The 5392-nt window shown below is 51.2% G+C and overlaps 1 pseudogene; it reads right to left on the reverse strand.

Moving 5' to 3' along the window:
• Nucleotides 1-982: 982 nt before the first annotated feature.
• Nucleotides 983-3685, reverse strand: LOC105503754 (annotated as a pseudogene).
• Nucleotides 3686-5392: the final 1707 nt, after the last annotated feature.

Below are 5392 nucleotides of genomic sequence, written 5' to 3' on the forward strand. Positions count from 1 at the left end.
TGGTGGCTCACATCTGTAATCCCAGCACTCTAGGAGGCCAAGGCAGGTGGATCACTTGAGGTCAGGAGTTCAAGACCAGCCTGGCCAACATGGTGAAACCCCGTCTCTACTAAAATTACAAAAATTAGCCAGGCATGGTGGCGCATGCCTGTAATACTAGCTAATCGGAAGGCTGAGGCAGAAGAATCACTTGAACCCGGGAGGCGGAGGTTGTGGTAAGCTGAGATCGCTCTATTGCACTCTAGCCTGGGCAACAAGAGCGAAACTCCGTCTTAAAAAAAAAAAAAAAAGAATGCCAGTAGCTTCCATTTCAGAAGAAGAACATGCTGAATCTAGAACTATGACTCATCACAGCTGGGTGGGGCACTTAGTGCTCCTTTAGTTTAATTTCACATTTTCAAGATGGGAAATTAGACCCAGAGAAGGGACAGGTCTGGCATGCAGAGCTAGGGGTCAGGCAGAAGCCAGAATGCTAGCTCTTAACGTCCTTGCCCCAGGTTTCTTTCTGCACCACCAGGCAGTGGAGGAGGCGGCCAGGATCTGAAGCCATTTGCTCTTTGTGATGTCGTCATGCCTCTGAAGCCGCCCTCTAAACAGCCAGGACCTGTGGGCAGCTGCAGCTGGAAGCCTAGAGCCTTGCAAAATCAGAAGGGAAAGGAAGGCACGGCCAACTCTCCCCTGCACCATCGGAGGGGAGGCTCCGTGTGGAGGCTGCGGATGTCATTCCTGTTTGGCTGTGAAACATCGTTTTCTTTGCATCTGCTTTATTTTTCTTTTTCCCAAACAGATTTGGCCTGAGCTGGTTTTTTTTTTTTTTTTTTTTTTCCCCTTTGTGCATTAGACTGTTGGGGGAAGGAACTGAGGTGGACAGGTCAGAGAGGTAGCCTGAAATGGGCCAGGAAGTTCCTGAGATTTCACATCTGGTCCTGAATCATGGACCCGTTTAAGCCACATGTGGGCAACCCAGGTTGGCGGTCAGGGCTCATTCCCATGGACTAGTGATGCCGGGGCCAGAGGAGCTCAGGCCTGCCCTGCAGGGAGGAAGAGAAAGGAAGAGGAATGACTTGGCGAACACTGATGCAAGAGACAGAAGGAAGTGGGAGGGTTTATTCAGCAGCAGGATCGCATTTTGCTGGGTGGTGTGGTAAGAAGAGGGTCTGGGCCAGATCTTATGTTGGAGGAGGGGGAGAAAACTATTTCTAGACTCTCTCCCCACTCAGTCCATCTCATCCACCTCCTGCCAGTACAGTCTCCCCAAAGCACACTCCTTTCTTCCCTCATTCATTTCTTTCTTTCCATTTTTTAAAATCATTATTTTCATTTTTTTTTTATTTTTAGAGACAGGGTCTTGCTGTGTTGCCCAGACTGGAGTACAGTGGTGTGATCACTGCTCACTGCAGCCTCCAACTCCTGGGTTCAAGCAATCTTCCCGCCTCAGCCCCCCAAATAGCTGGAATGACCATGCCCAGCTAATGTTTAAATTTTTTTTTTGTAGAAATGAGGTATTGCTATGTTGCCCAGGCTAGTCTCGAACTCTTGGCCTCAAGTAATCTTCCTGCCTTGGCCTCCTGAGTAGCTAGGACTATAGCCACATTCATTTCTTTTTTTTTTTTTTTCTTTTTTGAGACGCGGTCTCGCTCTGTCACCCAGGCTGGAGTGCAGTAGCACAATCTTGGCTCACTGCAACCTCCACCTCCTGGGTTCAAGCGATTCTCCTGCCTTAGCCTTCCGAGTAGCTGAGACTACAGGCACGCGTCACCACACTTGGCTAATTTTTGTATTTTTAGTAGAGACAAGGTTTCGCCATGTTGGCCAGGCTGGTCTCAAACTCCTGACCTCAGGTGATGCGCCCACCTCGGCCTCCCAAAGTGCTAGGATTACAGGCGTGAGCCACTGCACCCGGCCATATTCATTTACTTATTTCCTATGCTCTCTCCATGTATTTATCATGTGTCAGTTACTGTGCTAAGCACTGAGCAGCCAAGGTGATGATGAAGAAGACAAAACCTGAAGCTGATCATTTTCTGCCACTGTTAAAATCTCTTCACAGGTAGGCCGGGCGCGGTGGCTCAAGCCTGTAATCCCAGCACTTTGGGAGGCCGAGACGGGTGGATCACGAGGTCAGGGGAGATCGAGACCATCCTGAGCTACACGGTGAAACTCCGTCTCTACTAAAAAATACAAAAAAAAAACTAGCCGGGCAAGGTGGCAGGCGTCTGTAGTCCCAGCTACTTGGGAGGCTGAGGCAGGAGAATGGCGTAAACCCAGGAGGCAGAGCTTGCAGTGAGCTGAGATCCGGCCACTGCACTCCAGCCTGGGCAACAGAGCGAGACTCCGTCTCAAAACAAACAAACAAACAAACAAACAAACATGGGACCCAAATGGAACTGTAGCAAGAGCACAAAGACGATAGGATACTGGGAGCAAATGGGGTGGATAGGTGCTCTCCTGAGCTACTGAAGAAATGGTCTGGTGGTTAAGATAAAACACAAGTCAAATTTATTAGAGTTGTTCATAGTCAGCAACGGTGATTTTTTTTTTTTTTTTAGGTGGAGTTTCGCTCTTGTTGCCCAGGCTGGAGTGCAGTGGTGCAATCTCTAGCTCACTGCAATCTCTGCCTCCCAAGTTCCAGTGATTCTCCTGCGTCAGCCTCCGGAGTAGCTGGGACTACAGGCACCTGCCACCACGCCCAGCTAATTTTTGTATTTTTAGTAGAGACGGAATTTCACCATGTTGGCCAGGCTGGTCTCAAACTCTGGACCTCAAGTGATCTGCCTGCCTCAGCCTCCCAAAGTGCTAGGATTACAGGAGTGAGCCACCGCACCCGGCCATAGCAATAGTGATCTTCTTGCTGGTCTTGCCATTCCTGGACCCAAAGCGCTCCATGGCCTCCACAATATTCATACTTGCTTTCGCCTCGCCAAAGACCACCATGCTTGCCATCTAACCACTCAGTCTTGGCAGTGCAGATGAAAAACTGGGAAGTGTTTGTGTTGGGTCCAGCATCTGCCATGGGCAAGATGCCAGAATCTGTATGCTTCAGGATGAGGTTCTCGTCATCGAATTTCTCCCCATAGATGGACTTGCCACCAGTGCCATTATGGTGTGTGAAGTCACCACCCTGACACATAATCCCTGGAATAATTCTGTGTAAGTAGGAACCCTTGCCAGGCGCGGTGGCTCACGCCTGTAATCCCAGCACTTTGGGAGGCTGAGGTGGGCGGATCATGAGGTCAGGAGTTTGACACCAGCCTGAGTAATATGGTGAAACACCATCTCTACTAAAAACACAAAAATTAGCTGGGCGTGGTGGCGCGTGCCTGTAATCCCAGGTACTCAAGAGGCTGAGGCAGGAGAATCGCTTGAACCCGGGAGGCAGAGATTGCAGTGAGCCGAGATTGCTCCACTACACTCCAGCCTGGGCTACAGAGCGAGACTTCATCTCAAAAAAAAAAAAAAGAAAGAGTAGCAACCCATAATCAAATCCTTTCTCTCCAGTGCTCAGAAAACGAAAGTTTTCTGCTGTCTTTAGAACCTTGTCTGCTAACAGCTCTGATATGTTAACATGGCTTTACGGTTTAGAGAGGTCACTTCTTGGCTTCTTGGTTTCCAGGCCCCTAACCTTGAAGGAGACGCAGCCCGAGGGCTTGCCCGTAACGTCAAAGAACACGGTGGGATTGACCATGGCCAGCAGTAGAGTACTCCTGGCGGCAGCAGTGTCTGCAAAGCTCACTTTTTTTTTTTTAATATGGATTTTCGCTCTTGTTGCCCAGGCTGGAGTGCAATGGCACCATCTTAGCTCACTGCAACCCCTGCCTCCCAGGTTCAAGCGTTCTCCTGCCTCAGCCTCCCCAGCAGCTGGGATTACAGGTGCTCAGCTAATTTTTGTATTTTTAGTAGAGATGGGGTTTTGCCACATTAGCCAGGCTGGTCTCGAACTCCTGACCTCAGATGATCCACCCGCTTCAGCCTCCCAAAGTGTTAGGATTACAGGTGTGAGTCACCAGGACTGGCCAAAGCTCACTTCCTTTTTTTTTTTTTTTTTTGAGATAGAGTCTCGCTCTGTCACCCATGCTGGCGTGCAGTGGCGCGATCTCAGCTTACTGCAACCTCAAAGCTCACTTCTTATTGACTTCTAGCATACTGTACATATCTTGCCTATTTTCTTGGGCAGGGATTTTTTTCTGTTTTGTTCACTAATGTACCTTGTGGCTTAGAATAGGGCTTGGAACACAGTAGCTTCTCACAGATAATTGTTGAATACATAAAGTACATAAAATGTGCAGTCAAAACTATGGGGCCTGCAGGCATGGTGGCTCATGTCTGTAATCCCAGCACTTTGGGAAGCCGAGGCGTGAGGATCGCTCAAGCCCAGGAGTTCGAGACTAGCATGGGCAACAAAGCTAGACCCTCGTCTCTACAAAAAACAAAACAAAGCAAAAAAACCTATGCTATCTTTAAGCTACGTGGAATAATATGAACAAGAATGTATCAGCGTGACCTCAATAGGTATGTATGCCTAGGAGGGGAGAGAAGGGCTGGACAACCAAGCCCTAGACACAGCCCATTAAGGCGTGGAGTAGGCTCCTGGTAGCTGAACTGAATCTTTAGCACTCCACCCTGGAGAGGAAGAAGGGGTTCTCCAGGGTCAGCCAGCAGACAGCTGCATCCTTTCTGGAAACCAACCAGGGTAGCCAGCCGGTATTTGTCGTTCGTCCTTGTTTTCACCTAGTCAGGCCCAAGAGCCTCAAGGTGGGGTAGGGGGTTAGTGGAAGCTCGTAGGGGGAGGAGGTGACAGTCCCCAGAGTCTGGCCCCTTAATTCAGCCATCCCGCGGGCAGGCACCACACTGAAAGTCTGGATCTACAATGGACGCGCCTCCTGTTCTTCCCCCACCACGACCTGCTACGTGATCTCGGAAACAGGGTCTAGGACTGAGGCCCCTGCCCCCTCCTCTCGTAATTTCCCGGAGAATATGGGGCGGGGCGGTGAATCAGCACTCGCAGGGACTGATGCAGCCCTGATCCCCGCCAGGGGTCCCCAGCGGCCTCGGGATTCGAAACACCCCCAGTCCTCCTGCGCCTGCGCGCTACCTCCGCTGGGAGTTGTAGTCCTGACCGCCCCTTTGTCCTCGGTCTTCTCAACGCCTCAGCCCACGGCAGGTTACACTACAACTCCCAGGGGCCCATGCGTCGGAGGCCTGGAGGGGCGGGGGGCTGAAGGGAGAGGGATAAGGGGGCGTCTGGAGAAGCTGGGGTGAGGGAACTGGGGAGTGAAGTGAATAAAGGGGAGAGTGGGGGCGCAGTGGGAAAGGACGGGGTGCCCGGAAGACGCGCGGCGAGCCGAGTTGGGGAGCGGGGAGTTCTAGCCGCGGCCGGGCCCGGGCGGGGCCT

This window comes from Colobus angolensis, unplaced genomic scaffold, assembly GCF_000951035.1.
Source record: "Colobus angolensis palliatus isolate OR3802 unplaced genomic scaffold, Cang.pa_1.0 Scaffold120, whole genome shotgun sequence".
Taxonomy (NCBI): domain Eukaryota; kingdom Metazoa; phylum Chordata; class Mammalia; order Primates; family Cercopithecidae; genus Colobus; species Colobus angolensis.